The following is a 12,792-nucleotide window of genomic DNA, read 5'->3' as shown; positions in this document are numbered from 1 at the left end:
GTATGTGTGTTGTATGGGTGTGTGAGAGAGATTATTTGGTTAAGTTTCTTGTTAAAACTTGACCTCCCCTCAGTTAGTTTTGCAGCAAAGAAAATGTTATGGAAATAAAACACTTAAAGTTCCGCCTCTAAATGTTGTAGTTTGTGATTAATTAAATCTGCGATATATTAGGGTAATTTTCTGCTTTTTAAAAAAGATTACAAGTCTAAAAAAGTGACATTTGGTCCACTTGGTACTCATAATTCTGTCTGTCAAAGGAGTCACGCCCTCTCACAGTTGTCACAAGTGTTCCGTCTCGTGTCTCCCTCTAGACTGCATTAGTGTCAGCTGCACTCTGCTCCACTCATTGTGTGTAATCATTGCTTTGTCTCTGGTGCCCTGACACACACCTCACTGCATGCAACTTCCGCAGTCCCACCGGTCTCCCCGCACAAAATCTCTCTGCAATCCCTGCACCACTGAACTGCACTCGCCTCACACCTAAAGGGATTGCTGTCACCTTGAAAAGGCCAGGCTTTCTATGCCTGACAACTTGCATATTTGTACATGGTGATGCAAATGTTTTCCCACTGATATTGTTTTGTCACTTAATGGTGACCCCTGCTAGTGTGCCATTAAGAACCAGGCATTTGTCAGGGTGACAGAACTATGGCGTTTTTGCAAACTTGTCCCTTTAGGACATTTTCAACACTTGTCCTTGTTATCTATGTGCTATTGTTTGCTGCACAAGCCCATTTTCTGCTTTATTCCTCCCCTGCTGAATGATTTAGCTGAGAGTCCACGGGGGGGACTGAAACCCTTCACTTTTTTTCTTCCTGCAAACTTTTTACTGCGGTCTGCAGACTTATTTCTGCATTAAGATGATACCTAAGAACGATCCCTGGAGGTTTTTACAAAGTGGAATAACAATTTAGTCAATCAAATATTCTAAGTGAAATTACAGCATTAGGAGTGTTTCAGTCACTATCCATTTTTTATTCATTTTGATGGTGCAAAGGCAGGAATTTGTGTCAAAGCTTTTCTGTTTTTGTGCTCATGGAAAACTGGTCGACTTCTTGACAGAAATATGCTTTTAATTTGAGACCCTTTTATCATAAAAACTATAAAAAATGCTAAAAAAAATTAAATTCAATTCCACAATATGTCCTACGCTTTAGTTATTTTGGTAACTCCAGGTTCTTCTGGCTTGTCTCTACATTAAAAAAATGTGCAGGATTTTTTTTTTTTTTTTTTTGGGACGGGGTAACCTGTCACCACCTCAGCTTTGAGAGACTTCATGTCTGCAGTCAGTGTCTCCAGTCACTTGGTTATAAATAAACTAAACTTGCATTGCTTTGATCCGCTCAATTTCAGAGAAGAGCTGAAGGCATGGTTGTCCCAAAAATGTAGTTTTAAGACAAAGTTGCGGGTAAAGCTGTTTTATTTGTCTTTTGTAATATTTTAATGGTTGAGTCTTATTGTCTCGTACAACAAAAATGTTGTGCTTTTTAATAATAATAATGAATAATCCATATTTTAGAGCGGTGGTCCCCAACCCTTTGATATGTACTGGTCTTTGGGACAGTGGGTATTGGCCTGTAGAGAAAAAAAAAAATCACGTTTGAATTTACATCTAATTGTGAAGGAAATTTTATTTTGAAAACCTACTGGAATCTCTGCACCACATCCAACTCAAACTTTAACCCAAAAGATAAGGGAAACTGGAGGCTAAAAAAAATGCCAACTTCAACTTTGTCCAGACCAGTCCAGGAAAATACTGTCCATGCCTTAAAAAAAAGATCGGGAGCACTGCTTTAGAGTTGAGGTTGCATGGTGGTGTGGGTTTGCATCAGGTTTACAGCAAAAAGGTTCCTAAAATTCCAGATAAGGATTTCCTTGAATGTATGTTCCACCTGCAATTGTCAGGGTTCAAGTGATTGTGTTCTATCAGAAAAGATTTTAGTCATTATCAGAAACACATGACCAGTTCAGGGAGCTGACTGGACTCAAGTAAACGTCTTTCACCCTAAATAGTATAAACGGTTTAGAAACACGCTGATTCTTGCTTCTTGTCCACATATGTAATTTTGGTCTTTTGTGATACATGCATGATATACGTAGTTCAGACGTGTTTCTTGCTTTTGTCTGTCAAGGGTCTCGGTCGACGGGTCTTTACCTACGTTTTTGGTTGGTGGAAAGTTATGCAGTTTATGCATAGTTTATCATCATAAATCTTGCGTAATTGAACGTAATTTTCACGAGATGCATATGCAAAATTGTTGCTTTGCACGCATCTACCACGGCGTATAACTTTATTATCGTGTATGCATCGCACATATAAAGTTGTTTTTGACACACAAATCACTAATGAATTGCATATAAACAGCACAATAATCAGACACGACTTTTTCCACCTCGACATAGAAGACCATCTGCTGGTAGCCTTGGCTGGTACCTAGCATCTAGCTTAGAACTGGTGGGGACCGGGGGACTCAGACTGTTTAGCTAGAACAAAGAATGACGAGTCGGCAGGTGCTGACGCGATGTGATTTCTGCCCCGTGCTCTGAATGTCAAAGTGAAGAAATTCAATGACGTGCGGGTTTACGTGCTTTCATTCTTCTTCCGTGGTTTTGACGTGGTTCATTCATGATACATCTGTGAAAATTTCACGTAATAGACCACAACTGGGCAGAGCAGTGGTTGGCGCTTTTACCTCAAAGCAAGAAGATCCCGGTTCAAGTCCCGGCTGAGGGACCTGAAACAGAATCACCAACCTGGGACCTTTCTGTGTGGAAGTTTTCTCCAGGGACTCTGGGCTCCTCCCACTGTCCAATGGGACATGGTTAATGGTTAAAACTGAGTTGTTATCATCTAGAGGAGTTTCAAAGATCACTAAAATCCACTTTTATGTGGTAGTATTCTGACAACAGCAGTGTTTTCTATTTATTTCCATACCCCAGTGACTTCAAGGACGTGCGACGCAAGAACTACTGAGGGAATATGCTGTAGTTTTTCACCTTCCCACAACATAGTCCATGTTTTACAGTATATAGGATGAAGTGTATCACATCTCCTCCCCTTTTAATTAGTTGTGAGAACTATGCTGCTTGCATACATATGTGCATCCTGCTTCTAAACTGGTAGAACATCGCAGAAAAGCCATATGGTGTTGTTTGACATGAAGAAATTAGGCCACCAGTGCTGTCTGTTCATTGTCATCAACTTGACCACCTGCTTTGCTTCTGTTGTGGGTGAACTCGTGCAAACCCCCTCCCGCTGCTGCCTCCGCTGTCCAACTTGCAATGTCTATAGAGGACAAGGATAAAACAGTTTATCTGTTTGCTTAGTGGTAAAACGTCTTCGGTTTGATGGTACAGGTGAAAAGATTTACCATCTGTTTTCGTCCTTGACATAGGAAGGCTGGGTGGTGGTGCCAAAACCAAGACACCAACTCTTTAAATCAGCATCGTGCCAGCTTTTTTTTTTTTTTTTAATCTTCCATGCTAATTTAATAAGGCATAATCTGTTTTAGCATTCCACTGACACAAGTGAATCTATGCAACACGGTCTTTGTTTGCAGTGTAACTGTTTACTTGGATGCATGGAGCAGTGTGTTGTGCTTGGGAGACAACATATGGTGGGACCAAAGCTCAACCTCTCAGTCAGCAGACAGTTACTTAGGTCGCATTACAAGCCGCCCAGTACCACTCAGAATAGACACATTTAAGCAAAGGACAATCTCAGGGGACAGACTACACACTCTTCCCGAGGCACTTGTTTTGTGTGTGTCCAAGTGTGTGTGTGTGTGTCTGAATTAATTTTTCATCATTGTGCTCGAAGACTCAGCAAGGCTCCATGGTTTCACTGATCTACAGTGGAGCGAACTGTCACATCCATTTGGCAACAACTCACAGGCTACACGCAGCTGCTATGTTTGAGGCATTGGTATGATGACACAAATAGTTATTTAGATTGTCCTCTATTGGATCAGCTTAGGATGTGTCCTTGACTTTTGGGGGCAGGGGAAAAGTGCCAAAGCCCACACAACACCAGGTAGCTTTCGTTTAAAAAATCCTTCCAAATAATTCTTAACTCTTTGCTGCCAACTCTCCGTTTTCCTTGAAGGACAATAAAAATAAAATTAAAAACTTTTACGAATGAAGGAAAAGTGTGGATCGTTTTTTAAGGTCGGAAAAAGAGGTGTAATGATTAATCTATTAATTAATTTATATTCTATCTGTCTGAGCGAAGATGTTGTTCAAATTGATCTATACCATTAAAAATTGTTTCCAAACCTCCATCTAAAGGAAAATGTTATAGACTTGTCATTGAACATTTTCCTCTGGAATACCTGACCTGTCTGCTCCACTCCACAAAGAGTTGATTTATCTAGATATAGAGTAATCTTTAAGGATGTGGATCAGTGTTGTGCTGAGCCATTTGATTTATTTCATTTCAAAACAATGATATTTATTTTGGAAAGCACAATTTTGATTAAGGTATGGCTGGTTTGTTTTATTATAAGGTAAAAGTGACCAAGTGACATCACAGCGGACAACACACAGTTCAATATGTGGAAAAGACGGAATTTAGCATTTGACCATACAGTGTAGTATAATGTTTTAATAGTGTTTGTATTATTTTAATGTGGAAAAACAACAGTCGGCTGAAATTTGTCAAACTAAAATGTGAATGGATTTGACATTAATTATCGTTTACTTGGTTGTACACATTTTTGATTATATTACAAACAATACAATGAATCTGGAAAACTTACTGTTCAGTAATCAGGTGTTTATCTGTGAGTCGCAGTGGTTGAATTTTTGACTAAAGATGTTCTGGGTCGATTTTTGGTCAGTTAATTTGATGAAATCGAATCATTTCAAATGAACCAATATCAACTATGAATCAACTACAAATGGTGATATGTTGCAGGTCCAGAACAACTGTGAAACATTAAACCTGGACCTGTTCTAGTAACTTGTAATATAGTGAATATTTTCTACATATTTATCATTTTCCCCAGTTTAACTATTTTACCACATATAACTCCTACAGATCTTTCAATGCATTTTATTTAGCAACAAATTCATTTTATTTTCTGTTTTTAATGATCCGATAAGCACTTTTTATAAATCTTTATGTACTTTTTATTCATTTTAGTAGTTCGTTTTTACTGTGAGTTGTTTTAAAGTATGATTGTTGTACATGTGACAATGACAAATAAAGATCCATCCATCCATGATGAATCATTTTCTTAAAATGTGTATATTTTTTCTAACTTTCACAGCCAAATTTTAAATGATTGTGCTCACTCGCTGTATTGCGATTCACCTTTTGCGCTCTTGCTGTTTTGCTAATTTTATTTTCGAGCACTTGTGACTGCTCCTGACTCTCCTTTGTTTCGTGTCTCCTGCACAGAATGCGATTATGTTGCCAATTCTACATAAATCTTCTATCATGAGCAGATCTTTGTTTCCATTCTCTAATACTGGACTTGTTTTTCTATGAAAGTTTGAACTTTGAGAGTTTCGAGAAGAACAAAAAGTGTGAAAACGTTCATGAAAAAAAGTAGATAAAACATCTTTATTCATATTTTGCAGATAGAACTAGTCGTAGGTTATTTTTAGATAGGTTTTTCTAATGTGTCATCTTCTTTTCTTTACAAAAAACATTTCTAGCACTGTTGTTTCTGAGTAATGTTTTTCTTTCCTATGATTTACCATAAAAGTCTGCGGTCCATTCCAGATACTGGATACTTGTTGACATTTGTTTCCATTACGAAGTATTAAAAGTTCTGTTTGGGTGATTCAGCCCACTCAACAAGTCTTTTAGGCAATAGCTTGAACCTTCAGTGCGCTGGAATCCAGCCTGGTTCTGGTTTTGTGGAGAGGTTTTTTATTCACTGTGGCCCCACAGAGCCTGGGGAGGGATTAAAGATTGATGAGAGCTCTCAGAATCAGTTTATTGCTCCGGAGATCCTCGCTTGTGTTATGAGTGAAAAGATTGTTTTGCTGTTTTGCCTCATAGAAGTTCATGAGGCTGCTTTGGAACTGAAGTGTTTGACAATCAAGGTTAGACCCCCCCCTCTTTTCCTTTTTGCCTTTTTTGAGCTCAGTAGATAGCCTCTGGATTGCCAAAAAAAATGTGGGGAGCCATCAGAACAGCAGATTCTGGTGTGAAATGGGATAAAATGCCAGCTCTACAGGAAGAAGAGCTTTCATATTTTCTTGACTTCAAAGTTGATAAGAAATGCACTCTTGCTGCTGCTGATAATACCTTGGCTACCTTGAATAAATTCTCACTTTTGCCTCTTTTCTGCATTAAATCTTGTCAGAAGAGAATTTGAACTGGATCCGTTCAGCCTCAGAGAAAAGAAGAATAGGATGTTTTTCAATCAGAATTTTTGTTCTGCGGATGACTTTTTATTGGCATATGAAAGGCACAGAGAGATTCCCAAAGCCACATCAGTGGGGAAACCGGTTTAACATCCACTAACTTAGTCTTTCTCGCTAGAAACATTAAAAAACAACAGAAATTCAACACCTTGGACATTCTTCTCATACCGCCGGTGCACAAACAAGCCTGCAGGCGAAGGATATCTTTTTTTTGTGAGTGTGTGTTCGCAGTAAGTTTATTTTTGTCAACTAAAGCTGCGTAGTCTCACACATTGCCCCGAGTTAAAAATGCATTTATTCATGCATGTTAAAATTCTTGAAATCTGAGTAAAGTTGTCAACACCTACAGTAAAGTGTTTAACACTTTAAACTGCTTAGCAACAGCAAGAAACACATTTTTAAAACTTTACTTTCAGATAAATTCCTTATTATAAATTTATTCAAGGTTAATTACAACAAAAGAGTGGTGAATTAAAAACAGACCTGCTGACTAAAGAAAGAAAAAAATAATAATATTTTTTGTAATTAAACTATAGAAGCAATACTAATATTATGTGATTTGAATAGTCGTTTTGAGATGTTTAGTTTGTCCTCTCATGGTTGCTGTCAGCACCAGTGTGTGAATGCAGCCCAACCGCAGCGTGTCCTTCTAGGAAGAGAAGTTCTCCAAAACCAAACAGTCATCTATAATAATGCTGCCCTGAGGCCTGATGCCGTTTCCTGTTCCCCCTCCATCCCAAGCCCTGATTGTTTACTTATTTGTTGACTCTGATAAAGTTACACTTTTTTAAAAAAACAATCTTTTAAAATATGATCAACTTTTAAAGGTAAAATCAAAATTTACATTGTTTCAAAATAATTCTAGCTTTCAGCCAGTCTATGATGTTGCATTTTTTTCCCTAATTTTATGTTTTATATGGAGACAATCGTACTATTAGTCCAGGGACTGATAGAAAGACTTTAATGTGTGATGTCCTTGTCAAACAAATGAAGAAGTAAATAGAATAAATAATAGATTTAAAGCAACGGTTGGGTCTGAACCTTCACCACTCACTACTTAGAGGACTATAAAGTGAGTTCATCCTTTTGTAGAGCTGTCTGAATCTACAATTTCAAAGTCCAGAGCTCTAGAAATTTCCAGAAGTGTGCGAAAAACCAGCATGCATCACTGCTCACTAGATTGGCGAATATAGACCACAATGCATTGCGTTTGAGCATTTTTTTTTATATGGAAAAAAATATTTCTATCAGTTTATCATAAGAACACATATGTTTTTAAAACAAAAAAAAAAGCAGTGATCATGATGTTCGAATTTCTTTTAAAGTCCGAGGAACTAGATAGTCCTAAATGATATATTTTTTTAGTAGTTAGGAAATAGGAAGGGAATTCGGATGTAACCAATCAGAAGACGACCATAAAATGGAATAGAATAAAATGCATAGACTAAAGGGTTAAAATGTACGCATGACAAACAATAAAACCAATAAAATACTAAAAAAAAAAAACAAATAAATAAGTTAATTAAATGAGTTAAGTAAAAGCTGAGTTAAAAATGACCCTTAAAATTATTTTTATTATTAGGTAATTAGCAGAAAGTGGAAAAAATCTTTAAGAATCATTTTATTTAAATAAGATATTTTATGTTTTGTGCCAAACATTCATGTGTTCATCTATTTGTTGTTCTACTGCTGATCTGGGACCAGGTTTAGGGCTGGTAGTCTAACCAGAGCCCCTCAGACGTCCCTCTTAACACTTCTTTTGTCTGCACGGATGCTTCCTCCCCATGGGACATGTTTGAAACATTGCGACTAGGAGGCTACTGGAGGGCAAATAAAAAGATGCCCATACCACCTCAAATGGCTCCTTTCAATGTGAAGAAGCAGCACATCTAGTCCTAGTTCTTGCCAGATAACTGAGCTCACCCTCTCCCTCAGGATGAGCCCAGCCAGCAACAGCTTTGGAGGAAACTCATTTAAGCGCCTTGAATTCACTATCTCCTCCTTTCTGTCACTACCAAAACCAAATGTGAGGACCGGAATTTAGATCAACCGGTATATTAGCGGCTGTGCCCTTCGGTTCAGCTCGCTCTTCACCGTGACAGACTGATACAGAGCCGACATCACTGTAGATGCTGCCCCGAGCCTCCTGTCAATCTCAGTCTACATCCTACCCCCCCCATCCCAACCCACTTGTGAACACGACCCCAACATATTTAAACTTTTTAACTTGAGGCGGTTACTCATCTTATTGCTGAAACCCGTTTCTTTTCACTCAAGTTACAAACCTCCACATAATCCTGCTGGAGGTCTTTGATTCATGAAGGTATCGAGAACAAATCATCTAAAAAAATAAAAAACACTGTCCCAGCTGACCGCTCCCCTTTGGCTGTCTGTACTTTTGAATCCTGCAAGTTAAAAAAGATATGAACTGAATCCATGTAAAAAATAAAAAAAAGGATAGCCTGGAATCCTAACACCCGATGGAATCAGTGATGACCTACCTTGTTTACCTGTTTGTTGAGGGGTTATCTGTAGTTGACCTGTCTGTCAGTTTTCCTTACAGGCTGATTTTTGGACATTTTTTTCATTTTATAGTCCCTAAAAATGCAAAGCTTTATTTTGACATACATATAAGTATTTTTTAACTCAAGCTATGAATGTATTTTTCTTCAATTATGACTACAAGCTTCAAATTGTTAAAAAAAAAACTAATTTCTGTATTTGATTAAGAGTATCCACAATAAATAACTAGAAAAGTTGCATTACCTGTGATAATGTGAATGCTTTTCGCTGAAAATAGTTGCTGAAGATGCTGAAGCTTTTTGCTGAAAATGGTGCAGCAATTTACTTTAATTGATGAAAATGCAAAAACTATTTGCTGAATGTTAAATTTGCTAAAAGACTGGAACATTTTGTTAAAGAACTATGAAAGAGTGGTGAAGTTAACCTAAATTTCTGAAAAATTTGTAGCAAAATTGTTTAAAAATCCCAAATAGGTGCCAGTTTTGCAAAAAGTTTTAGTTTGTTGCTTAAATATGAGCCAAACTCCAAATTAGCCCAAAAAAGTTAGCTCGTTGCTTGAATACTAGCTAAACTCCAAATAGCCTAACATTTCTCAATAAACTAAATTAGTTAAAAACGTTAGCCTGTTGCTAAAATAGTAGCTAAACTCTAAATTGGCCTAAAAAAATCAGTAGATAACAAATTAGCCAAAACGTTAGCATGTTGCTAAAATATTAGCTAAACTCCAAATTAGCCCAAAAATCTTAGTAAATGCCAAACTAACTAAAAAGCTAGAACATTGCTTAAATACTAGCTAAACTTAAAATAGCCTAAAATTCCTCAGTAAACTAAATTAGTCAAAAATGTTGGCCTTTTGCTGAAATAGAAGCTAAACACTAAATTAGCCTAAAAAAGACAATAGATTAGCCAAAAAATATAGCAAAAGCATGTTGCTAAAATATTAAGTAAACTCATTTTTTTAATTACTACAAAAGATGAAAACAAAGCCCATGAATATATTTAAAGTCTTGTTGCTAATCTACTAAAAATTTTGAAATTTGAAGACGTCCTTATTCATTTCCTGTAGGGCATATTTTGCTCAATATTTCAAAAACTGTAAAGTTTATAATTATCAAAAATACAAGCAGCAGCAGGAAAATTCATAATTGTGTGGCATGTTAAGCTAATTTTAACAATAAATATATATACAAAAAAACACACTTTTCATGAAGCTTTTTGAGCACATAGTGAAGAATTAGCTGTATTTAAATGTAATGGTTGATCAAAGTCTCCAAGGGGGGCGTCTGCCCTGAACATCCCGGCGAAATTTTGTTTAATAAAAATTCCGACAAGCCTTTCATGGCACATTTATTCCAGACAAGATCGGCTGATGGTCCGTCTCTGTGGGAGTACAAACATACTGTATTGCAACATGTTAATTTTTTGGGGTGATGCGTTTAATTTTTCACCCACGTGCTATAGACTCAGCATGGCTCCGTGGTTTCGCTGATGAACAATGGAGCAAACTGTCATCTCGATTTGGCAACCGCACTCAACCTCCTGCACAGCCAGCTGCATCGTACTGCATGCGATATAAAGGGGGCCCGGTAACAACACAGGGATTTATTACCTAGGAAATTAATGATCTCAGAGACTAAGATATAATGGCTGAACCATCTGCAAGAAATCATCCTCGGAAAGATGTCTTTCCAATTTAAATCTGTGTGTTCAGCCATAATGCACCAGAAGCATAAATCAACAAGCTAATTCATACTGTTAAGCTAACTGTGGTGTCTTCACCTTCACGATATCACAGCAAACACAGCTTATGATTGATTACTCGCAATTATGCTTAAAGTCTATTGATATTTCTCTCTTGTAATTTATAAATGGGCTCCCTGACATAAAGAATTATATAGAAATATCCCTCCCCACATGCTTTCAGTAGGCCCCGCCCCTCAGAAGTACCTACACTTTGTGTGTTTCTACTTTCTGACCTTTTGAAAATATGTGGTGCACCATTTTGACTGAGTAACTGGGAGAAGATGGGAGCTCACTGGAGTTGATGTCATGAGTCTGGTTTCTATGGAATGGAGGAGCTTAACCATTGACGATTGGCTGACAGGGTGTTGAACAGAGCCAATAGGAATGCTAGGCTTTATGTTTGGGGCGCCGTGAGCACCAATGAGGGGGAGACACCCCCTGTTGCACAGTTGTAGAATTTGCTCTCCTGGCTCCATCCTCAGCCCTGCTGGGGCTCACCAGCCCAGACTTTTTTTTTTTTTTTTTGGAGAATATAATTTACAGTGACGGACCAAAATGCCAAGAGGGCCTCGGTGGTATTCTGCTTTAGTGGCAGATTTACTTCGTTAACTCCGAAGATCCAAGTCGCAGGATTTGGTTGCTATATATTTATGCTTTTTTTTGTAAACTGAAAAAAAAAATAATTGATCACAGTTTGGAAGCCAAAACATTCTCAGACTCTATTAATTGAGTTTTATATGCAGAGTTTGAATCGCAATATTTCACTCTTTGGAAGGCAGTAAAATAATATGTTCTTAATTTGATTTTAAGACCATTATAAGCCATTAACTATTAAAATACAGTAATGGATCATTTGCTAACTTGCAAAAGGGAGAAAAATGAAATGATTTGCTGGGAAGTGAATAAAAGCTGCTTCCAGGAGCCACACTTTGACCAATCACTGACAGAACATCTCACATCCTTCGCACTCGGTTGGAACCGCTCACCTACGTAATCGTGTCCTCTGGACCTTCTCCTGAAAGAGTGCGCCGTTTGTCGCATGTCTCTCGCGCACCTCGGCATCCTTGCCTCTTTAATTGAGCTGTTAGTTGGAGTGCCTTTCAGCCGTATATACTATACCGCTGTCCTCAGCTGACAGGATGCAGAACCAGGAGGTTCCTCATATGAAAAGCTCTGACCTTTCTTTTGTGGTGCAATCAAATGGGGCTGCCTTGGTCCTTGGCTCTGAATAATTAATTCCTCCCCTCAGTAGGAGTGTTTGCTAAACAGTGGGGTCCTCGGCAGTTCACTTTTTCTGCACCACTGCCACTGCACCCTAGGGGAGAGACGAGTGTATGCTTTAGTCTGACTTAAGATGTGCCTTTCAGAGAAAAGGGAAGCTGCTCGGAGATATCGGAAAGCCTCGATTTACTTTTTTTTTTGTGCCGTGAAAATACAACAAACTTTGCATAATTTGATGCTAGGGCCCCCTTAGAACACCTTTTTCTTTAAAGAATTTAATAAAAATGAATGTTTCTGTGATGCCACTCTGCAAGTTAAAACCCACAATCCAAATGTAAGCCCACAAAAGAAGAACCTGCGTTTGCTTCGTAACACAGGACTTCCTCCGCCGGCACCACAGCCTTTACTCATCTATAGGAATGATATATTGAAGGGATACGCTGCAGAGCCTTCCACACTGGCAGGGCGTGACAGACACTTTGATCTCACTGTAACTCCGGGAGAAATTATCAGTGCGATGGGGCACGAGGGAGAACGGGGTTTGAGTCTGTCTGCTGCCGATCAGATATGTAAAATGTATTATTTAGCGACTATACTTTATAAATTAAAAAAAAAATGGTTTATTTTTTTGTAACAGCTAAATTGTAGCTCAGATTTATGTCTGCAAATTTAAGAGTTTTAAGAGAGATGAATAAATCACAATATTGTACCTGAAGGGATTTTGTCCAAATGATGAAGACATACAAATGAATTTTAATGCTTCTGTTTTGTTTACTATTTTTTTTTCTTTTTCTGAAGACATCAATTTGTTAAAAAAAAAATTACATATATTAGATATTTATTTTGCTCCTTTGATTTAGAGCATGAAAATACAAATCAATAAAAATATAAGCAACAGCTGCTGGAAAAGAAATTCAGTTTCCAACT

This window comes from Oryzias melastigma, linkage group LG4 (genome assembly GCF_002922805.2).
Source record: "Oryzias melastigma strain HK-1 linkage group LG4, ASM292280v2, whole genome shotgun sequence".
NCBI classification, from domain to species: domain Eukaryota; kingdom Metazoa; phylum Chordata; class Actinopteri; order Beloniformes; family Adrianichthyidae; genus Oryzias; species Oryzias melastigma.
Note: the sequence above shows the minus strand (reverse complement) of the source record.